Source organism: Neovison vison, chromosome 11, assembly GCF_020171115.1.
Source record: "Neovison vison isolate M4711 chromosome 11, ASM_NN_V1, whole genome shotgun sequence".
Lineage (NCBI taxonomy): Eukaryota > Metazoa > Chordata > Mammalia > Carnivora > Mustelidae > Neogale > Neogale vison.
Window position 1 is genome coordinate 168415135 of NC_058101.1, and position 25187 is coordinate 168440321.

General features: G+C 37.7%; 2 pseudogenes; one reads left to right on the top strand and one right to left on the bottom strand.

Moving 5' to 3' along the window:
* Positions 1–448: 448 nt before the first annotated feature.
* Positions 449–1376, bottom strand: LOC122890355 (annotated as a pseudogene).
* Positions 1377–2235: 859 nt separating this feature from the next.
* On the top strand, positions 2236–3913 carry LOC122890357 (annotated as a pseudogene).
* The last annotated feature ends 21274 nt before the right edge of the window (positions 3914–25187 follow it).

Here is a 25187-nt window from a genome sequence, read left to right on the forward strand (position 1 = left end):
AGTTTATTTTTTAAAAATTTTAGTTTATTTGTTGTTAGGTTTTATATAATGTATGCTTTAAATTGAAGGTAGGATCATTAAAGTTACCTCAATTATCAATCCTCATTACCTCAAGAATCATTCAATTCTTACAACCCTGTGAGACTGATTTTTCCCTCTACTCTATAGATGAGGTTTAGCAAGCTTAAGTAATCTGTTTCTGGTCACCTAGTAAAGAATTACAGAGTATGGAATCAAACCAGGTATGTTTATGATTTCCAAGTCCCCAATTCAGTGAGAATCCCAGAGCTACACGTACAACAAAGGAAGAAACTTGTTATTGGTTCTTAGTAAACTGTTTTGATCACATACCAATAATAATAACTCAGTTTAGGAAAACAGATATGCCAAAAAATATTGTTAATGTTTGTGTGACATACAACCAAAGCAATACTTTAAAAAAAAAAAAAAAGGACTTTTAAAATCATCTGGTTTTAGCAAGTAAAACTTCATTAAGTAGTTTCAGCATACCTCTAATTAAGGGTTACAATTCATGTTAATATCAAACATACTCGTGACATGTAGAGTTAGCAGTGCATTTCTTCCCTAGATATAGGACATGATAGCATAATGAAGACCTCAAAAGAAAAACCTTCTCATAGCTGAACTTTAAATTCCATATTTTTCTATCAGCTCTTTTGCTTTAGATATATAGGCACTCATGGCATCTTCCTTCGACTGCCCTAGAAAGACACAAAACAGATTATCTTACGGACTGATGTATTGGGAAATTAAGAAAGCTTACTTCACTTATTTAAGAATTAACAACCTTTTTGGAAGTTCCACGCTTCCCATTTCGCCTTGCCTTTTAAATCTAACATTCCTGGACACTCTGCCAAAAGAAGAATAGATATATTTTCAAGTTTACTTTTTACTCACTGCTTCTATAAAAATTGCTCAAATGAAATGTATTATTATTTTTACATATGATATATATACACACATATATACACATATACACACACATACACACACACATATACAATACCAATATTAATATCTCCAACTATAGATTGTTTGTAGATCCCATAGAGTTCTTTCAGTTCTTCATCATCTGGTCTTGTTTTCAGCTTCCTCACATCTTTTGTGATCCTATCAAAATCAGCCTAGAACACAAAAGGAAGAAAAGGCCAATAGTGCCTTCACTAACTTTCAGCAGGCTTATCTATTTTGCAGGTATTTTACCACCAGATAGTAGGAACTTAAAAAGAAAGAAGAAGGTTTCAAACAGAGCTATTACTGGTCCAGTTCTTCCAGTATTATCCTAATTTATTTTAATTTATGGATCCCTCTCCTGGTACTTACCCGATATTCAGACAAGATATGGAGAACCACATAAAACCGTTACTAGTGAAAAATTCCTCCTCAGCATGGAGCCCAGTGCAGGGCTTGAGCCCACAACCCTGAGATCAAGAACTGGGCTGAAATCAAGAGCTGGATGCTTAACTGACTGAGCCACCCAGGTGCCCTAATATTGAAAATTCTTAATTTTTTTTTAAAAATTTAAATTTTATTTAATAATTTAAATTAAATTAAATTAAATTTTAATACAATTTAATTTTTTTTTAAATTTTCAGAAAATTTTAAAAACTAAAAAAGACATAAATAAATGAAAAATACTCTGTGCTCATGTACTGGAAGAAGTATTCTTGTTTAAATGTGAATACTACCGAAAGCAATATACAGAGTCATGGCAATGAATCCTTATCAACATTCCAATGGCATATTTTACAGAAGTCAAGAAAACAACCTTAAAGTTCATACAGAACCACAAAAGACCCTGAACAAACAAAATAATATTTTTTTAAGATTTTATTTATTTATTTGACAGAGAGAGAGATCACAAGTATGCAGAGAGGCAGGCAGAGAGAGAGAAGGGGAAGCAGGCTCCCCACTGAGCAGAGAGCCCAATGCAGGCCTTGATCCCAGGACCCTGAGATCATGACCTGAGCTGAAGGCAGAAGCTTAACCCACTAAGCTACCCAGGCACCCCCAAACAGAACAATCTTGAGAAAAGATAACAAAGCGGGAGTCATGACATGTCCTGATTTCCAGCTATATTACAAAGCTTTAGTAATCAAAAGGGTATGGTATTGGCCTAAAAACAAATGGATGAATGAAACAGAATAGATAGCCAGAAATAAAAGCATGCATATATGGTCGATTAATTTATGACAAAGGAGCCAAGAACAGAGAATGTGGAAAGGTGAGTCTCTTCAACAAATGGTATGTGACAACCTGACAGTCACATACAAAAGACTGAAACTGGACCACTGTCTGACACTATGCACAAAAACCAACTCAAATGATTTAGTGTCAGGTCAAGTAAGACCTTTTGTTTAGATTTGCTTAAATGTAAGACATAAGTCCACAAAACTCTTCAACAGAAAACAGGGGGGTTAAAGAAAGAAAGAAAGATAGAAAACAGAGTGGGTAAACTCCTGGACACTGGTCTGAGCAACGATTGTTGGATCTGACACCAAGAGCAAAGGCAACAAAACAAAAACAAAAATAAAAACGTGAGACTCCATTAAACTAGAAAGCTTCTGTACGGTAAAGAAAACCATCAACAAAATGAAAAGGCAACCTATGGAATGGGAGAAAATATTTGCAAATCATTTATCTTTAAAAAGAAGTGGTTAATATCCTAAATATATAAAGAGCTTACACTACTCAATAGCAAAAAGAAAAATTCAATTAAAAATGGGCAAAGGAACGAAATAGACATTTTTCCAAAGACATACAAATGGAGGTGATCTGATGCTGCATGGGTCATGGTGCAGCTCCAGCCTTGTACATCCCACACCCCTGCATCAATGATGGTGGAGGAGGGCCAGCATGCCTGGGGTGGGGGAGGAAGGCAGAGAACCACAGGGAGGGGAAGGAGGAGGTAGGGGGAGAAGGCAAGAGGAACACCACCTGGGGGAGGTGGAGGCAGCACAGTGCCACCTGTGGGGAGGCCTTGTGCCTGGGTGGGCCTTGCCTGGGCAGGGTTGGGGAGGTACAGGGAAGAGAAGGCAGAGCACCACCTGTTGGTCCAGCAGCCTAGTAAAGCTTGTTGGGGAGGAGCTGACTGATCAGCACCCAGGAAGAAGCCCAAAGGGGAGGAACAGGTTGGAGATAAAGCACTCCTGAAGAAGATGAGCTGTTTATCCAACAAAAAAACTTCCAGATTAGACCCTTGAGACATTAACTACAGCTGGACAGACTAACATAAGGACATCATCAGAAAAGTTGAAAGAAATTCATTTGCAGAAGAAAAACAAAGGATGTGAAAAGGAAGTGATTCCAAGAAAGCTGAAAAAGTACAAAAAGTACAGTCTATGGGCCAGATTAAAAGCCACTTGGCTCTAAGGCTAGAAGATCAAGATTTGAGAGATTCAAGGCAATAAGCAGCAAAAGGCTTTAGAGAATTTTTTACATGATCCCAGAACCAACAAAACTACTATAAATAAGGTCCTGTGCCTGGAAAATCTTGAAAATAAGAGGTTACCAGGGAAAAGGGCCACTACCCAGTTTCTGAGTAATCCGTGGGGAGCCCAGAAAAAAACAAAATGCCAAGAGGTTTAAAAACAGTGGCTGGTCAGAAACATGAAAACTTCTAAGAAGTAATCCAAGCTAAATGAGAAATGAAAACATGTATGTTTTCAAACGTGTATGAGATTATTCAGTATAAAGAATTAGTTTTTCTGAAAAAAATCCAACAAATCATTTATACATTTAAATAAATAAGTAAATAAAGACATACGAATGCCATGTGATTCAGTAATCCCACCTCTGGGTATATACCCAAAAGAAGCAAAATCCCTATGTCACAGTGATGCTGCCCCCCACCCCCCGCAACCCCGTGTTCACTGCATCATTGTTTACAACAGTTAAGACATGGCATTACAAGCTAAGTGGATGGATGGACACACACACACACACACACACACATAATGGAATATTGTTCAGTCATAAAAATGAAGGTGATCCTAAAAAAAAAAAAAAAATGAAGGTGATCCTGCCATTTGCAGCAACATGGATGGACCTTGGGAGCATTATGTGAGATGCGTGAGTCACAGAGACAAATACTGTAGGACCTCACTTACATGTGGAATCTTAAATAACTAAACTTAAAAAACAGAGGACAGATTGGCAGTTGCAAGGGGGAGGTGAAGGGTGAGGGAAGTGGGTGAATGTGGTCAAAAGGTGGAGAAAACAAATCTATCAAGAGAAATTTCAATATATGTTTCTTTTCCTCTAAAGTCTCCTCTCATACTTCTAGGCACACTTCATCAGGAGTGAAAAAAAAGCATCTTCTCTTTAAAAAGCAAAAACACACCTTGAACACGCGCTGCAACCACTCTGACGGGTTCTCAGTTATTGTAAAGACAGAGTGCGCACTATTCAATCCGACCCCATTCTCCGGGGCAACAAATCCAGTGTCCCTGAAAGTCTGCTGAAACACAGAAGAGGGTTGTGGTGCACAGATGATTAAGTTCTCAAAGAACTGGAACAGCATTTTTTTTTAATTTATTTATTTCCAGAAAAACATTATTCATTATTTTTTCACCACACCCAGTGCTCCATGCAAGCCATGCCCTCTATAATACCCACCACCTGGTACCCCAACCTCCCACCCCCCTGCCACTTCAAACCCCTCAGATTGTTTTTCAGAGTCCATAGTCTCTCATGGTTCACCTCCCCTTCCAATTTACCCAAATTCCCTACTCCTCTCTAACGCCCCTTGTCCTCCATGCTATTTGTTATGCTCCACAAATAAGTGAAACCATATGATAATTGACTCTCTCTGCTTGACTTATTTCATTCAGCATAAGGAAGATGTGGTCCATATACACTATGGAGTATTATGCCTCCATCAGAAAGGACGAATACCCAACTTTTGTAGCAACATGGACGGGACTGGAAGAGATTATGCTGAGTGGAACAGCATTTTCTGATCAAAGGAGTTCATTTCCGACTCTTTCAAGAAAACTTCTTGGAGCGAAATGACTGGAAGACCTGACAAATTCAGGGTTTAGAGAGTTACTCCTCAGAAATGTCTAACATATAACAACGCACGTGGTGGAGAAGAAAGGCTCTCAAACATTTTAGCTTGTTTTTGCATAGAACTACATTTTAAAAATATTTGCTTGGGGTGCCTGTGTGGCTCAGTTGGCTAAGAATCTGCCTTCAGTTCAGGTCATGATCCCAGAGTCCTGAGATGGAGTCCCACATAGAGGGTCCCTGCTCGGTGGGGAGTCTGTGTCTCCTGGTCCCCCTTGCTTGTGTTCTCTCTTTCTTTCTCTCAGATAAATAAACAACATTTTTTAAAAATATATTTGCTTTACCTTTTCACGCAAATCCTTTGGTTTTTTTAAATTTTCTCCTCCAAAATACTTTCATGGTGTAATAAATGAATTTCCAAGTAAAAGACAGAAAGCGAATGTTAGCAAAACGTACTGGCCAGGATTTTTTGGTTTTTCATTTTTAAATTTGCAGCTGAGTGGACAGACACTGTGGGGGTACAAAGGCAAATGGCAACTTCAGAACAGCGAGTGCTTTCTCTGCTGAGGAAGCCCTAGCAGTGTTTCAGTAGGGAAATACTCCGAGTGAACTCCAGTATCTGTCTGTGTCTAGAGCTGAAATATCTGGGCCTTGTAGTCATTATAAGAAATCAGGAAAAGGGAAAAGGGAAGTCACACTGTGCTCTGTTTTATTTTCTGTCTAGAATGTTCTTCTCAGAACTCTTTCAAAGCATGTTCTTCTCTTGAGTTGCCCTCCTATGAACAGAAGCTAGAACCATGATGTCTTATTCTGCAAAACAAAAAGAAAGAAAAGACAATGGAAATATTGATGTCTTCTGCCCAGTGATAGTTTACTAGGTACAGTAAAAACCCAGCTTTCCTTAGGGAGTGAGTCAATGTGGACAATCAAGTTCCTTTTTTTTTTCCTTTTTACTATTTATTTAATATTGATTATAATCCAATATACATACATCTATATATATGTAAAATTATAAAACTAAAGGGCATGTTTATGAACCTACCACCAGTTTAAGACATAGAACATTACCTTTACCTTTGTGACTCTCCTGATTTCATCCCATCCTATCTTCCTTATTCATTCTTTCATTCACTGAAATAGTTATTGAGTGCCTAGTATGAGCAAGGCACTGCTCATTCTTTAAAAACATTAGGGAACAGAACAAACAAGATCCTTCTCCTCACATTACATTCTGGTTGGGGATTACAGACAATAACACATATAATAAGAAAATTACATCATCTATTAAAATATATGCTATAAGTGCTATTTTTAAAAAGAGCAGAGCAAAAGAGGATGTCTTGGATCTGTGGGATGGAAGAGGTGACATGCAATGGTAAATAGGGTAGTCAGGTAGGTGTCTTTGAGACGATGACATTTGATTAAAAGCTTGAAGGAGGGTAAAAGAGCTGACCCTAAGAACTTCCCTTTCAAATGCAGCCTCTTCTACAAAGGCCCTAAGAATGAGCTTCCACAGCAGATGTGAGGAACAGTAAGGGGCCAGATTGGCCAGAGCAGAATAGAAGAGGTCAGAGAAGAGAAGATGGAGACCATATTGTATATGGCCTCACACAAAGGCATTTGGTGTTAAGTGGGAGTGAAACAGAACCGTTGAAGAGTTTTGAGTAAGATCTGACACGATATGACTTAGTTTTTAAAAAGGATCATTCCGGGGAATGCCTGGGTGGCACAGTAGTTTAAGTGACCTACTCTTGGTTTCAGCTCAGGTCGTGATCTCCAGCGGTGGGACTGAACCCCACATCAGGCTCAGTGCCAAGCTGCTTGAGACTCTTGCCCTCCACCCCTCACTGCACTCTCTCTCTCAAATAAATAAATAAACAAGTAAATCTTTTTTAAAAATTACTCTTGTTGCTGTGTTGAAAAGAAACTATAGGGGAACAAGGCTGGCAGCAAAATCCTTACTATAATTAGAATCCAGAGTACTTATGGGTGTCTCACACTCAGGGGGTAGTGGGGGAGGGTAGCTAGTGAGAAGTATTTCAGATCCTGGATATATTTTGAAGTTTGAGTCAATGATAGTCTCCAGTAGATTCTACATGGGTGTGAGGGAAAGAGATGAGTCAGGATAATTCCAAGATTGTGGGCCTGAGTAACTGGAAGGTCCACTGGTGGAGGAGGTTTGGTGAGAAGCAAAGATCTAAAGTTTTGTTTTGGACATGTTACTGTTGAGACATCAGACATCTAAGTGCAGATGTCAAATAGGCAGATGGATATCAAGTCTAATCTGGGCTGGGCAACTAGAGGTGGGACTCATGAACACAGAGATAGTATTTAGATCCTTCAGACTGGATGACCCTAGAAACTGAATGGATAAAGAGGAAGAAAGAGAAGAGGACTGAAGACTGATCCATGGGAGTTTGCAACATTGCAACACTTCAAAGAGCTTGGAAAGAAAAGGAAGAACGAGCATATGAGACAGAGAAGAAGTGGTCTTTGGGTGAGAGAAAAACCAAAAGAATATAGTATGCAGAAGTATATCAAATGAGAAAGCATGACAGGTTAGACATGGACAGAATTATCGATTGGATTTTCGTCTTTGTCAAGATCACGGATGACACTGACAGAAGTTCAGTACAATGGTGGGGGGTGAAGGCTGATTAGAGTGGGTTTCAGAAAACATGAGAGGTAATTTTTGTTTGTTTGTTAAAAATTTTATTTATTTATTTGTCAGAGAGCAGCAGAGAGAGAGAGAGAGAGCACAAGCAGGGGGAGGAGCAGAGGGAGAGAGAGAAGCCGACTCCCCGCTGAGCAGGGAGCCTGATGCAGGACTCGATCCCAGGACCCTGGATCATGACCTGAGCCTAAGGCAGATACTTAACAACTGAGCCATCCCGGTGTCCACATGAGCGGCAATTTATAATAATTTTGGGGGGACTCTCCCTTTGTTTACCTCTCCACCTATGTCAAACTGTCTTTATTAATAAATCCTATCAATTTTGTTCATCTTCATGAAGGGTTATTTTGGCACTTTGCTCTTCCCTATAAATTTTAACATTCATGAGTCAAGTTCCACAAAAGAGAATTCTTGAATTTTTCTTGGCATTGCGTTGCAAAGCTATATTGGTTGTGTGTGGGTGGAGAGGCTGATATCTTTGTCACACAGAGATTCACTATTCATGATTCATGTATCTTTTTCAATCAATTTCCTTATTTATGTTTTCAGACCGTTGTCTAATTTTCTCCCTTGAAGATCTTGTACATCTTACGTGGACTAATTTTTTTCATTTTTTAAAAAGACTTACTTATTTAGTTTAGATAGGGGGAGGGGCAGAGGGAGAACATCTCAAGCAGACTCCCCGTTGAGCATAGAGACCAATGTGGGGCTTGATCTCATGACCCTGAGATCATGACCTGAGCCAAAATCAAGAGTTGGACACTTAACTGGCTGAGCCACCCAGGCACTCCATGTGAATTTCTTTTTAAATAACTTTATAATTTTTTATTATGTTAGATGGAGTGTTTTTAAAAATTTCATTGTTTGTCATTTTGTAACTAGTACAGAGAAAGGGAATTCATTCCAACAACTTTGATAAATCTTTGAAGTTTTAATGATTTCTCAGTAAATTATTTTAGGCTTCCTATTTAGCAAACAATAGTCTATGAATAATGACAGTTTCATTTTGTTCTTTCCAATCCTCAGATCTTTCTTTTCCTTGTTTTTTGCACTATCCAGTACCTACATATAATAATGAGTGGAGTAGTAGTATATGGTTTCTTAAAGGTAATGCTTTCGGAGTTTCACCATCAAATGTGGTATGCTCACTGCAGCTGGCTTATTTCAGTATATATATAAATATAAATAAATAAATAAATATATATATATATATATATATATATATATATATGTATGTATGTTAAGGAGGTTTCTTCCTATTTGTAGTTTGGCAAAATTTGTTCCCATGAATGGATGTAGAATTTTGTCAAAAGCTTTTTTATCCTCTACTGGGATGATCATATTGTTTCTCCTTTAATCTTTTTTATTTTTTAGATTTTATTTGTTTGTTTGAGAGATGGAGCAACTCAGGCTCTATCCCAGGACATTAGGATCATGACCTGAGCCAAAGGCACTTAGCCAACTGAGCCACCCAGGCACCCTTCTCCTTTGATCTTTTAAAGAAATGGCTTACATTAACTCATTTTTCAATTGCTAAACCAACCTTGCATTCCTTATTAATCTCAAGCTTACCTTGACGAAATGTTTCTCTCTTTTTAAATTACTAGATTGTGGGCTATATTTTGAGAGTGTTTTTCATCCATGTTTACTTTGTAACTTCCCTTCCTTAGACTTTTATATATTTATTTTCTCTGTATCAGCATGATGCCAGTGCAGAAAACAAGTCGGGAGAGCATCCTCCCTTGACTGTATTCTGGAATGGATTGTGTTGAATGGAGAGGATCACAAACGACAGAAGGTCACACCAGGGCCAGTGACACTTCAGCTGATTTTCCTCTTGCTGCCTCCTCCACTTCCAACCCCTGTGGTTAAGGCCACAGCCGAGCACAGGCGAAGACCAACTACTTTATTGCACCCACTCTCCACTTGGAGTCAAAGTGTCATAGCGTTGAGCGTGCGAGCACATGTCGGTAACACCACGCTTTCTTACCATAAACGCCGAACTATTTTTGGCACTACATGTAGCTCCAGTGAAGCTCTCAGTGAAAGTCACCCAGGAGATTTTTCCCCGAATTACCTGTTCTGGGCTCCCCTACCTTGCCAAGCTGCCTTCTGGAAACACCAGCTCCCCTCCCCCACAAGCACCGCAGACCCCTGGGGTCCCTGGGCAAATGCAAACGAGGTGGTGGGGCTTCTGCAGTCTTGCCAGGGGAGGGGGTGCGGTGGCCTCTTCTCCTTTTGTCTCTCAGGAGGCTCCTGGACACCAAGTCAAGGTTAAGGGGCTGTGATTTGGGAGGCAGTGGTTTTCAAGGCCACAGGGGCACAGCTGGCTCTCCACTTAAATGGAACTCCGTTGAGAGTTTGGACCCCCTCTGTCCACTGCGCAAAATCCCCTTGGCCGGCAGGCCCCACACACCCAGCAGCAGCACAAATTTCTTGCTCAGCCCGGACTGGCTACTGTTTGCTGGCAGCACAGGGCGGGCCTCCTGTACCTTCTAACAGGGCTCCATGAAGTTCATGCTTTTAATCCTTCCTGTCAAGTGTAGAGAGCACCACTTGGCCTCCCCACATGTTTCCTTTAACACAGTTTCTGCTCCCATCCTGGGAGGTTTGAGTGTCTCCTGTGTCTGCTCTCAGGTTCCTCTGGCAAACCTGAAACACAGATGTCTCAGTACAAACTTGAACCTGAACCTGCTGAAGTTCCCAGGAGCTCCCTGCAGGCCATGGCTGTTATCAGAAGAAGTAGGGAGTGGCTCACCTGTAGGAAGTTGCCTGGTGGAAGGAATTTCCTTTGGACACAGCATGGGGGGATACTGGTTCCTTCTGTGGCATGGCTTCTGATGTGTGGGTGGAAGAAGGGGCCAGAGGGACTTAAGTCTGTGGGAGTCTGTGCTGGGCCGGGTCCCCTTATAGGTCCCCTCTGGGGACACAGCCCTGAGGCCTGGTTGGTATGTGGCACATGGATCCCTGGTGCAGATGGGGTCTTGTTGGGAGATTGGGGTGCAGTGCTGGGGTGTGGAGGAGAGCAGAGTCCGTGGAGGCCCTGGGCTCTGGCAGGGTTAGGCCGTCCAGCTCGGCTCTCTTGTGACTTGGGAGCAAATAGGTGGCCATCACTTTGTTGCCCTTACGACCCATCGGTGAGTCTTGGATCTCTCCCCTGTCTGACACACAGACACCATCAACCCAGCCCAGCTTCCCTATAGTCAAGGAGTGGCTCCACATAAGGCTTTAGTCCCTCACCATGACCCATATTCACAATGGATCCTGAGTTCCAAAGTGCTCTCTTGCTGGGACTGAGAAGGAGAAATTTCTTGAGCAGTTTTTTGCCTTCCCTGGAATGTAAAGAGGGATACGGTGTATTCCATGAAGGGGTCCGCTGACTCGTGTCTACACCATGGCCGTCAGATTCCACAACTCCAGGCTGGTCCATCTTATTTGGCCCTGGAAGAGTTCCAGGGCAGCATAAGGGGCAGGGGGCAGTGCTGCCAAAGGAAGTATCCACTTGTTCCCAAAGGTGAACTCTTACAGGGGCCAAAGTCTTCAAACTTCATTATCATATCAGCATCCAAGAGTAGGTGTTGTCTTTAACTCTATGAACAACACACTTCTAGGGACTGTACCCACAGAAATTATCTGACAGAATTTGCCTGTGGCCTTTCTTAGAAACCTCCATGAGCCACTAGGAACTCAAGCACCTCTCTTTCACTGGAGTACTCCATGACAAGGCAGAGGGCTTACTCAGTCCGGATCACTTTAAAATTATTGTTTTGGGATGGTTCAAGGCCTTCTTCATTCATTTTTTTTTAAAGATTTTATTTATTTATTTTACAGAGAGAAATCACAAGTGGACGGAGAGGCAGGCAGAGAGAGAGAGAGAGGGAAGCAGGCTCCCTGCTGAGTAGAGAGCCCAATGCGGGACTCGATCCCAGGACCCTGAGATCAGGACCTGAGCCGAAGGCAGCGGCTTAACCCACTGAGCCACCCAGGCGCCCCTTTCTTCATTCTTATTTCACAGGACAGTCTGTAGTTTGGAGGAGTTCTACTAAGCCTTGTCACTGATCTTTTTTTTTTTTTTAAGATTTTATTTATTTATTTGACACAGAGAGAGATCACTAGCAGGCAGAGAGGCAGGCAGAGAGAGGGAAGGAAGCTAGCTCCCAACTGAGCAGAGAGCCCAGTGTGGGGCTCAATCCCAGGACCCTGAGATCATGACCCAAGCCAAAGGCAGAGGCTTAACCCACTGAACCACCCAGGTGCCCCACCTTGTCACTGATCTTAATGACTACTTCTTTCCTAAGGCAGGATGTGCCAAGCCAACTTCATCTTGGTCAAGTTACACTTGGTGATGACCTGGAGGGCCAGTGACTGCCCACACATATCTCCTCCTCAGCAGAGAAGGCTGAGATGCCCAGGAGCATGGTGGACTTTACTAATGACCTCAGAGTCAAGGCATCCCAAGGTCAACTTAAAATTGGGAGAAGCTGGTGAGAAGCTTGGCCCACAACACCTCAAGAGAAAATAAATTCGAGTCCACCTGATGAACTGATCTTTATAATGGAATCAAAACACAATGCCTGACAAGCATACAAATAAACAAAACGAAATACTAACAAACTAAATAAAAAGGGTGAAAAAAATTTTAAAAGGAAAATGAGGAAAAACAGTAATGAAGAAATGAAAATGAGAAGAAAAAAGAAATTAAAGGAAAAATTGAGTGGCATTAAATACATTTGTAATGCTGTGTAGCCATCACCACTATTTCCCTAATATTTTCATCCTCCTAAATGGAAACTCTGTACTCATTAAAGAATTTATCATTCCTTTCTCTCCTCAGTCTTAGTAACCTCTATTCTACCTGCTAGCTCTATGAATTTGTGTAGTCTAGGTATTTGTGTAATTGTACAATATCTGTCCTTTGGCAACTGGCTTATTTCATTTAGCATAATGTTTTTCAAGTTCATCCATGTTGTAGCAGATGTCGGTACTAAGTCACACTGGCACTCCTGCTGTTTTATTTCTTTTAAAGATTTTTAAAATTTGTTTCGAGAAAGAGAACACGTGCATGTGTGTGCATGAATGTGGGGGAAGGGCAGAGGGAGAGGAAGAGGGAGAGAAGCAGACTCCCCACTGAGCACAGAGCCTGACATGGGGTTATCACCACCCAAGCCAAAATCAAGAGTGCTCAACGGAGCAAACCATCTGTTGTTTTACTTCCCCATGTCCTTAAAATTTTACTTTCTGCTCTTTTTAACTTTCTTAAAGATTTTATTTATTTATTTGACAGACAGAGATCACAAGTAGGCAGAGAGGCAGGCAGAGAGAGGGAGGAAGGGAAGCAGGCTCCCCGCCAAGCAGAGAGCCTTATGTAGGGCTCGATCCCAGGAGCCTGGGATCATGACCTGAGCCCAAGGCGGAGGCTTTAACCGAATGAGCCACCCAGGCATCCCCTACTTTTCTACTGTTAAGGTCATGGATAATCTTGAAAAATAAATTACTTGTTTCCCTTTTTTTCTTACTTAACATTTTACGTGAGGGAAAGATAATGATATGGATGCAATGGGAGTCACCTGGGGGTAAGATATTTGTATCAAAAGTTCAATGATTACATAATAGAGTTGAAGCTCTTAGTATGGGTATGAAACTTGTTTAACTGAAAGAAAAGTATTGAGTTTTTATCATATGCTCATTTAAATAAATTTTATAATGTATTTAGTTTGGTTCCTTATATATAGTATTTTCCTAGGAAATAAATTATTATCTTTTCATTTATAGAAAAATAAGTTTCTTTCATATTTCATATTTTCTGCAAAATAAGTATAGCAATATGCTACAGTTTTAAGAAACAGTTTGCTTTTGCAGTTTCTGGCCTCAGATTCCTCATGAAAAATCACAGTGGCTTCACATCTCACTCATAAAAATACTAAAATTGCCAGTGTACAAACTAATACAGGCATTGTGCTTAATATGTGGGCTGACTTATGCTTCCTTTATTGCTTCCATATGCAAGTGTCATAAAGTGCCATTTTGCACTTCTATCTCAAGACATTGGTCCCATTTCTAAATTTTGGCAGGCTTTTAATGAGAATCAATAAATAACAAACAAGGGCACTTTCAGAAGTTCATGAATTCATGAAATGATAGCTGGCCTTTTAACGGGTAAAATTATGTTAATGTTTACAGCACAGTTAAAACGAAGAAGGCTTTACATATATAATCAGAAGATCAAAATTTTGATACTGACAGACACAGTACAATATTGATGATGATGAAAATAAAAAGACTATTTCAAGTGCTCAATATGCAGGACATGCATGATGACTCATTAGGCAGAGAGAATTATTTCTGTCCATTAGAGAATTAGATTTTACACACATGGAAAAGTTGATTAGTTCACCTCAGAGTGGCTAGTTTCTAAAATTATAAAATTAATGAATGTATGAAATATTTAATTTCAACCATAAATATCTATGAAGAGAAATTAATTGTTCCATACAATAAAAGTTATTTATTTTACATGCAGGATCTATTATTAAATCCGAAATCATAATATATCTTTTGATAGTATTTTTTCATGGCAATTTTGCAGCAAAATTATAATATGGCTTTTCAGAAGTTATTTAAATGGAAAAATCTCACAATATAGCTGCACATATTGTTATTAAACTAATAATTTTTGTACATGTTAATTTTATGTTTAAAAGCACTTTTGAGGTTCATACAGTTGAAAGTTTGGACTTAGTCTCCCAAATTCATATTGTTGATATATGTAAGGAGAAAGATAATGACATATGTTGATTAGATTTAACAGCATTATATTAGGTAACTACCAAAATTATAGAATATCATATTAAATAAACTCAGCAAACCCCAGGTATTTTATCCATTATATACCACAGCATACAATATAAGATGTTTATCAGAATGCATTAATGAATACATCTGAGCTCATGATGTAATACTTTCTTATATTTAAATCAAATTCCAAGGTTGAGATTTTGTGTCATAGCATTGCATCTATTCTACCGCAAGTTCCATAACTGCAAAGATGACCTTGAAATGTTGGAAACATCATCAGTTAATGAAGTACAAATTTGTGTTTTTACAAATTAAAGACACTTCAGGTTTTTTTTTGTAAAACAGGGATAAAAATACTTATCTTATAGAGGGGATATGAAGCATCTTAAGGAAATGGCTTAAAGAGTTACTAAGTATATATATATATAGAGAGAGAGATAAATATAAAGTAGGTATATAACTAAAGATTTATTTGTAGATATATAGTATATAGTATTTGTGTGTAATATATTTGTAGATATATATTTATACACTCTCGTATGTATCCATATCTCTTTATAGATACATAGTATATATAGAGATACAGATATATAATATATAAGGAGAGCTATCTAGTTAGTGGTATACATATAGTAGTATATATGCAGTATATACAGTACTATATATTATACTATATGTAAAGTAAATATATGCTATATATAGATAGTTCATGTGTATAATAACTATTGTGATTATTATGTATAATACAATAGTATGCATTATACTCTATGTATTATACTATATATAGTATATATATGATATATATTATTAGATTAATTATTATGATTATTTTCTTACCATATTAATGTCAAAAGTTCTACCTTGTTCCGTGGTTCCTATGTCCCAGTGAAATCATTTTGAGTAATTAGGTCTTTCTTAAGTGTCATTCTCATTAGATCAGCCTGTACACCGAAGCTAATTAAGCTTCAAACCCTTCTGCAAAATGATGACTGAATAAATTATACTTAGTCTGACCCTCTCCGATTGTGTTATCTTATGATTGTAACCAAGTTCTATGAACTCACTAATTATGAATAGTTACAGCATGAAATAATGGAATCTATGGAAGTACTATAGATTATGAACATTTCTGTGTTCACCATATAAAATAAAACAAAACAAAAACTCAAAAAACTTTCCTTATAAGTTTAAGAAAGGAATAAATCATGAAAGAATTCTCTTAATTGGTGCATGGCAGTATAGGAAAAACTAAAACTCAATATTCTGGTGAGAAAACTTGCATTAGCATTTTGTTTTTTTTTTTCTCAATGAATAAAGCAAAACTTATTCTCCCTAACTGTTCTCCCTAACATGGTGACAGGAAGAGGGGGATGAGATGATCATTAAAAAGTGGGAGATATTTTCTATGCAAAATATTAGCTATAGAAGGTACATAATGGGATTTGTTAAACCTACTTATACACAGTGAAAATAAGAGAGACTAACTTCCTTTCAATAAAAATGCTGGAAACCTGACTGCTTTTGGAAATTATCTGTATGCTATTGTCTTTCTTAAAGTATAATTCTAAAAGACAGAGATCAAAGGAGACAACAGGATGACATTTTATTAGCTTTCCAGGGCAGCATTACTGAATTACTACTGCCATTACACACAAAGGAGAAAAAAAAGAAGGAGTTATTATTTACTCTTTCCAAACATAACACAGTGAAAAAATAAGAACACTACCCTGAAATTGTTTTTATTCCTAAAGAAAAAGTAAAACTTAATAAACACAATATTAGAATTATTTCATTGTGACACAATCATTCAAAGAAAGTGATATTTAAGAGTATCTTTTCAGTTGCCCTCTTTATAGTGAGATATTTATTTTTTGTGCATATATATATATATATATATATATATATAATATGTATCTATATAATATACATGCAATAACTTAGCCATAGAATGCTTTTGCTTGTCATGACTATAAAACTAAAATTGACCTTCTGGGTTGCCTGGGTGGCATAGTCAGTTAAGCATCTGACTCTTGGTTTTGGCTCAGGTCCTGGTCTCGGTATTGTGAGATTGAGGCCTGCGTGGGACTCCACGCTGAGTGCAGTGTCTGCTTGAGTTTCTCTCCCCCCTTCCCTGTCCCTCCCTGCTCCCACTCTCTTTTTCTAAAATAAATAAATAAATATTTTTAAAAAATAGAATTAACCTTCCTTAGAAAGGCGATTGTCTAAGACTGTGATAAGTGTTCAAAAGTAATGATAGCATAAAATTGGAGAATATTAACTATTCATCTGTTTTGTAAACACTATTTTTTTCATCATTTGCCAGAATGCACTTGAATAAAAAAATAAGAAAAAGAGATTCTAAACATGGTGATCCATTTTTTTGAATAGGTATTTCAGACACAACTATTATCAAAGGTTATTCTTTTCTATGGCAAACACGCTACTTAAAAAAAATAATTAAAACCTGCTGGTGATTAAACTTTGGATGATATATTCACAGGCCACATATGCTTTCTGAGCATGAGTGGAATTTCACTGATTTCTGAGAAGGAATTGACATCCTTTACTATGAGTTTTAAGTAAAGAATCTGAATAATGCTACACATTTTCAAAAGAATGTAAATGAGACAAAACTGGCTGTGGGTTAAGATGCTCAAAGCCAAAATAGAGAATAAACTGAGTTGGTGATGAAAATCTATATTTATTTCCATCTAACGTAAGGTTTATAATAGGTAAAATTCAAAAAAGCAAATAACAGAGACATATCTATATGTAAAATGCATATAGAAAACTATGTCCATGGGGTGCCTGGGTGGCTCAGTGGGTTAAGCCTCTGCCTTCAGCTGGAGTCATGATCTCTGGTTCCTGGGATCAAGCCCCGCATCGGGCTCTCTACTTGGCGGGGAGCCTGCTTCCCTCTCTCTCTTTGCCTGCCTCTCTGCCTACTTGTGATCTCTCTCTCTCTTTCTCTGTCGAATAAATACATAAAATCTTAAAAACAAAAACAAAACAAAAGAACAATGTCCAAACTGTTAAGGTCATTGAGACCAACTTATGACATGTTTAAGAAGGCAAGACAAATGGTATACTATTTCACTATGATTTATTGCCTCTAACTCGTTTTAACCCTTTATTTCTTCCTTATCTTTTGTTTATATGATTATTATAGAACTGAATATCTATGTCACTCTGTGTTAAAATTTATTTTTATTTATTTATTTAAGATTTTATTTATTTATTTGAGAGAGAGAGATCAAAAGTAGGCAGAGAATGTGTGGGGGGTAGGAAACAGGCTCCCAGCTGAGCAAAGAGCCTTATATGGGGCTCAGTCCCAGGACCCTGAGACCATGACCTTAGCCGAAGGGAGAGGCTTAACCCACTGAACCACCCAGGAATCCTGTGTTAAAATTTTTAAAAAGGGGGAAAAAAAGAAAGAAAAGGAGTGAAGGAGGGAGGGAGGAGGAAGAAGAGGACAGGATGAGAGAAGGGAAATAGGCGATTCATCTTTCCTCGTCTCAATATTTTATGCAAATCTTGGGAATCTTGGGTAGTGCTGTAGGTCAAGCATCTGACTCTTGGTTACAGTTCAGGTCTTGATCTCAAGGTCTTGGTTTCAAGCCCCACATTGAGCTCCATGCTCAGCAAGGAGCCTTCTTGAGATTTTGTCTCCCTCTCCTTCTGTCCCTCATCCCACCTGACACTCTCTCTCACATACTCTCTCTCTCTCTCAAATAAATAAATCTTTAAAAAATATATTTTATGCCAGTCTTATTTTACTGAAAAACAATTCTTTCTTTTTTCTTGCTTGTTTACTAGCTACATGAGGAAATATCACTTAATGGGTAAATGCTTCAAAGCAAATGTCCTAAGATGAATAGGTTAGATGTGAGGACACTGGGGTATTGTTGAGGAAGCTACATCAAACACTCTCCTTTTAAATACCCCTCAAAAATGTACTGACATATTTGACTTGAGATACAGGAAACATCCTAAATAACTCCAAAGAATTATTAGGTTTACATTATATATATATATTTATTTTTAAGATTTGTTTATTTATTTGAGACAGAGAGAGAGAGAGCACATGTGGGTGCATGTGCAGGAGAGACAGGCAGAAAGAGAAAGAGAGACAGTCCTAAGCAGATTCTCTGCTGAGTATGGAGGCCCATGAGGGGCTCGATTTTAACACCCTGAGATCACCACCCTGAGATCACCACTCCAGCCAAAACCAAGAGTCTGACGCTTAACTGCACCATACAGACACCCCATAAATTTCTGTTTTAATACAATTGTCAACAACTGTGCTTTTTTCCCCCATTCATGTACCCCATTCAGTGTAATATCTAATAAGGTGGGGGTAATGTTTTCCTCAACTGCTAACATTTCACAAAACTTTCTAATGATAGGACAGAATAGCATTTCCACTTATTTTAAATGTTTTAATGATCATTTCCCTCACAGTCCCCCCTTCAACAGTGCTTAGCAAAGCAGCTGTTTTTCTCTGAGACTGAGGCTTATGTCAAGTTTAAAATGTTAATGTTGTTGAGCCATGTGCTCAAGCATTAAGTATCTCCAATTTCCAAACTGAAAGATCTTGGCAGCTCTCAGTCACTTAAATAAACTCAGAAAGAGACTTATAATACCAGAGGACGGAAAAAGAATCAGTCACTTCCTTTCCTCAACTTTGTGACCTCCTTGAATGGTCAACAAGGCTAAGGATCTTTTAATAATCTAAAATTAGTGGAGTACTGAATGCAGTAGTTGACCTAGAAGTTTGGTTTTAAATTAACAAAATCAGAGCTGAAAAAGAATGGTATAATAAGAGTGTGCAATACCAAAGTCAAATAAGTGAGATTCTATAAACCAGTAATAGTTGTTAATAAGTCCAACATTCTTAATTTTGAAAATTTTGCATAATGCACAAGATAGTCTTACAAATATTTAAAGATTATTATAATTTCCACAAAATTCTTCTCATTTCCAGTGGGGGTAAAAAAATCCCCATCAGCCTCTGTGAAAGTTATCTTGCATTGTTAGGTCTTCAAGTTGTTTTTATCATGTTTTAAAATTTATGTTTTGGCATGCATTTCTATGAATTATAACACATATAGAAATTGATGTAACCAACTAGAACAATAAGAATACAAAACAGCTCCATCATCCCAAAAAAAACTTCCTTGTGCTATCCCTTTGAAATCACATGTCCTAGGGGTACCTGGGTGGCTCAATGGGTTAAAGCCTCTGCCTTCGGCTCAGGTCATGATCCCAAGGTCCTGGGATTGAGCCCCACATCGGGCTCTCTGTTCTGCAGGGAGCCTGCTTCCCTCTCTTTCACTGCCTGCCTCTCTGCCTACTTACTTGTGATCTCTTTCTATCAAATAAATAAATAAAATCATAAAAAAATTTTTTAAATCACATGTTCTTTATCAGTGGACCCAGGCAAAGACTGTCAAGTGTATAGTTTACAGAATGTCACATAAATATGCAAATGTCATAAATATATAACCTTTTAAGACAGGTTTTGTTCACTTAGTATAATGTCTTGGAGATCAGTTCAAGTTGTATGTAAGAGTAGTTTATTCTTTTTTACTAAATAGTATTCCATTCGATGGAGGTCCAAGAGATTGTTTATATATAACTTGTTGAAGAATATGTGGGTCTTTCCAGTTTTTGGTGATTGTGAATAGAGTCACTATAAAGATTTAAAGACAGGTTTCTGTATGAACATACATTTTATTTTATTTATTTTATTTTTAAAGATTTTACTTATTTGACAGAAAGAGACACAGCAAGAAAGGGGAACACATGTCGGGGAGTGAGAGAGGGAGAAACAGGATCCCTGCTGAGCAGAGAGCCCGATAAGGGGCTTGATCCCAGGACCCTGGGATCATGACCTGAGCCCAAAGCAGAACTTTAATGACTGAGCCACCCAGGCACCCCAGAAATACATTTTAAATACTCTAGGACAAATAACAGGAATAAAATTATGCCACATGGTTAAGAGAAAACAAAACAAAACAAAACTTGGTGGATAATCCCAAGAGCAGAATGGAAATGATGAAGGTATAAAGCCAGAAAAAAAACCAAGAAAATTCAGGAATAAAATTACTTATATTAAAAAGTTCTAGTGAAGAATTAAAGGAAAACTTTTGAGATACTGTAATAGCACACACACAGAAATATATTTTAAAAATATATATTTTTTTAATATATAAAAATAGTTCCTACTGACATATGACAGATGAAAGATATCAATGTTAGCAAAGTCTATTCAAATAAATTATTTCTCTAATTCTCAATGGTTTAAACATATAAAAATGTTTCTAAAGGGATTTAAGAAATATTGCTATGATACATTAAATGCCCACTGTGTATATTTGAAATTTATTTTTATTTAATTTCAGACAAATAGGGATTCTGGTGATCAAGTTTTTCTTAGACTCTTTAGGGCAGTTTAGATACAAATCTGAGAGACTGTAGTCTGTAAATCTGATATTTACTAATGTGAATTTTGGCAAATAACCATATTTTGGAAGACAGTATAGTCATTGTTTATTAGTAGTTAAACTTTATTATGAAATTCAAGTTTTGTCCTACTATGGTTTAGTATTCTAATCACCTCATGTATATTTCACCTCTGTCCCTCTGTTACAGTGAAGACAGGAAGTATTGCCCTAGTACATTTTCTAACAACGTAGTAGCCTATGTAAACGTGCCTGAAAAACCTGTGTGGACGTGTGCTCATTTCCTAAATGGAAAGTCTTTTGTGATAACCCTGCATTTTAAGTAAATTTTACCAGTGTTTTGAGCAGTGGTAAGAGATGTGGCCACAGGCGAGGGAAACAGTAACACTGACGCTGTAGGGTTGGAAACAGGAGCCAGACCTGGCTTCTTCCCGTGCATCCGCATCTTTTGAGAAGGCTTTCTTCCCACTCACATTTGCATGATAAATTTATGGACTCTGGCTCTACCAGCTTGATTGAACACATTGCATTTTGCTAAGAACAGCATGTCAACTAGCACAGTCAGCATCCCTATACATCTGGGAAAACTGCAACTGTTAGAATTGTGCCATGGGAGTGAAGACAAGAAAAGCTTTGTCAGCTGTCAGTTAGATGTTTTTCTTCACTATCTATTTTATAGGTGATGAATGAAAAGTGTTGTTAATATCTGATGTGGTATTTCGTATATTACTCTTTAGTCTCCGGTTGTGCCATAGGTAAAGAGAATGGCAGAGGAATAGGAAAAATAGTTGCTTTAAGTCCTAATACTTGAACAGACAAGAAACCAAAAAAAAAAAAAAAAAAAAAAAAAAAGATGAGCATAATAAAAGGTTTGTCGGATAAAGCAGCTGGAAGTTGGTTGGCAGAAAGCATGGCTTATGGCAATGATTCACTTCAGAAAAGATCATTAGTTCCTTTGTCACCCACAAAAAAACAGGCAGGTATTCCTTAACAACAATTTTTTTCCATTTTCTGAAATAATTACATGATCTCAACCCAATTCTGAAGGTTTCAGGAATTTGTCCACAGGGAATTCTGTTTGAGAGTTAATTTTACTCTATTATCTGTGTAATTTAGACAGAATTTTTTGTCAAATTCTTGACAAATATTCATTGAACCCATCAAGTTAATTTTCCATGATATAAACTGCATTGAAACTAGATATTTAAAATCTGAGACTGATGGTCACAATACTTGGAAAATAGAATATATACTTTGTTGGAATTAAAACAACAACAACAACAAAAACCTAAATGAAAATCAAATTGAGTAGGCATTTCCTTTGTCTGCTCCAGAGGGGGTCAGTTATCTTGTAAGTGATATACAGGGAGATCTTACTGCATAATCGTATGAGTGACTTGGAGCTGTAATTTAGCAGTGGATATGGCCACGGTGACACCACTGCTTTTATTTCTGGACATTCTGATGCAATCTGCAAAGGAAAATCACTACACTTTAAGTCCTTGGTCCCAGTGGCCAGTCCTACTGCTTTAGAATGAAATGGGATGTGAAGGTGGGCAGGGGTCAGGAAGGTGTAGAAACGGAGACACACGGTAGGGCTAAGAGAAGGTGCAATGCTTGCTGCTGGTATGAAGTTCCAAGTTTCAGGGGAGGTTCCACATTGTAGCTGGGTCAGAAACACCTGCTTCATCCTTTGTTATTAAGCAAAACATTTTTAATCCATGACCCTTCTCTTTTACTATAGGCATCACAGTTTGCTTCAATCTGTGTAACTCTTGATACCATGGAATGACCACCACTAACAAGTGTATACGGTTTCCCAGTACACTCATGAATGCTTTTGGAAAGGAATTCATTCACTAGTCATTAGGCCAGCTTGTTTATGTTGGTATTCTCCTAGAATCAAGGTGACACTGAAACCCGCTGAAATATCTCCCACCGAAGATCCATGAAAAGAAAACACTTGTAAAGTAGGAGGGAAGGCAGTATGCCAAGTTGTCAAAGTTGACTTTCGAGCACTGTTCTGTTGAGATCATGGTCAGAAAAAGGAAAAGGAAATTGCTAAAAGACCAACCCAATGAATATATTAATAGAGTCAAATAAAAAAAAAATCTGTGTTTGGAGGCAAACTCAGAATTGACATGATACTACAGTCAAAGCAGAAACAAAAGGATGTTTTGGACCAGGTGTCCAGATGTCAAACTGCAGAATGGGACAGAAATCCTTCAGACTGGATCCAAAGACTAGTTTTGCAACATTTTCTTCTCAGGCCATGCATCTTTTACAGGCCTACTCAGTCATTCCTAAGGTTTTGCCTTACTAGGAACTGAAACAAACAAACAAAAATGCTGGTTTAGAGATTTGCATATTATTCATTGCTCTCTAGGGACAATATATCTGTATAATATTAGAGGCTCCTTTCCACTGTTTTCATGAAGTAAAAGTCTGGTAACCAAAATGCATTTGTAAACTCTTAGAATAAATTGGTCATGACACATGCTGGGTGTATTGTTTACTTGAGGAAAAGAAATCACTATAAACATTAAGGTTTCCAAACTTTTTAAAAAATCTACCTCTTCCTCTCTCTTTCTCTCTCCCTCTCTTCCACTTCTCTTTTTATCCCTTTTTCTGTTGAACTCACAATTCCCATATAGTCTTCCTTGAAGATAAATGATTTCTCAGACTCTTCATATTTGGAGTGATTTTTAGTGGGTTCTATTCCTGCTATAAAAGAAATTCCTCTGTCTTTACAGCCTTGCAGGAAAAGGATGCAAAGGAAAAAGAAGTCTTCTTTTGCTTAGGTAGACTAGGTCCTCAAAGTTCACATAAACTCTGGCCCTGTACACCAGGGTAGCAAATTATAGATGAAAATAAAGAGAAAGGTCTCACTTGCAAAAGCAAGAACATTTGCCTAGAAAAACCTGTTGAGATATACAGCTAATCTTTAAAATGAGAAGTGTCAAATATTGTTCTTACCAGTAAGAGTACCATTATAATTATCCCTAATAATATTATTATTATTCCTAAAATTGATAGACATTGACTACTGAGTCACAGTAGGGATAGATTAGCACAAACTTACCCAGACAGTCCCTTGCATAACTAAGATTTAGACTCAGTTACCAGGTTTTTTAGAATTTAGTATTTAGGGGGGGGAAAAAAGATTGTTGCCACCATGTGCCTATTTTACATTTAAAAGTAAAGTATTATGCCTTAAATATCTTTAATTACACTCTGAAACTCTTTGATTTAGCAGGAAATGTGTATGAGAAACTGTTGGTATAAGTGTTTTGAGAGTTGAAAATATTGCAATATTCTTATTTAAAAGGAAACACAAAGAGAAAGGAAACACAAAGAAAAAGTAGATTTTTAAATCAATATTCATTAAGTTTATTGGCTTTATTCTTATTCTCTGTCTTGTCATTTAAAAAGTTGAATTTATATCTTAACCTACTTATTAAAGAGGCACATAGTTTTCCTACTTTTTAAAACTAAAGCTTTAGTATGTCCAAGGATTATTCTTGGTCACCTTCAGGCTATTAGGCTTATAATAGGAGATTTCACTTGTTAGTTATTTTTACTTAAAGATTCTTCATTTAAAAACATAAGTCACGGGCACCTGGGTGGCTCAGTGGGTTAAGCCTCTGCCTTCGGCTCAGGTCATGGTCCCGAAGTCCTGGGATCGAGTCCCACATTGGGCTTTCTGCTCAGCAGGGAGCCTGCTTCTTCCTCTCTCTCTTTCAGCCTGCCTCTCTGCCTACTTGTGATCTCTGTATGTCAAATAAATAAATAAAATCTTTAAAAAAATAAATAATAAAAAATAGAAAAAATAAAAATATAAGTCACAGAACACCTGGGTGCCTCAGTCCCTTAAGCATCTGCCTTTGGCTCAGGTCAGGATCCCAGGGTCTTGGGATCAAGCCCTGCATTGGGTTCCCTGCTCAAGGGGGAGCCTGCTTCTCCTTTTCCTCCTTATTTGCACTCTCTCTAAAATTAATAAATAAAATATCTAAAAGAAATAAAAATACAAACTATAGCAATTTTAAGTTCAATTAGTTGATTGTCACTTCATAGATCCAGCTCTAATCAACTCAAAAGACTTAAAGATTCCCTTAAAATTATATGCATATCTAAAATTACTATTATTCCTTACTAAAAATAAAGAATATGAAAAAGTTGACTCCAGAATCACAATCAGGAACTTGATTTTCCCTGATACTTTCAAA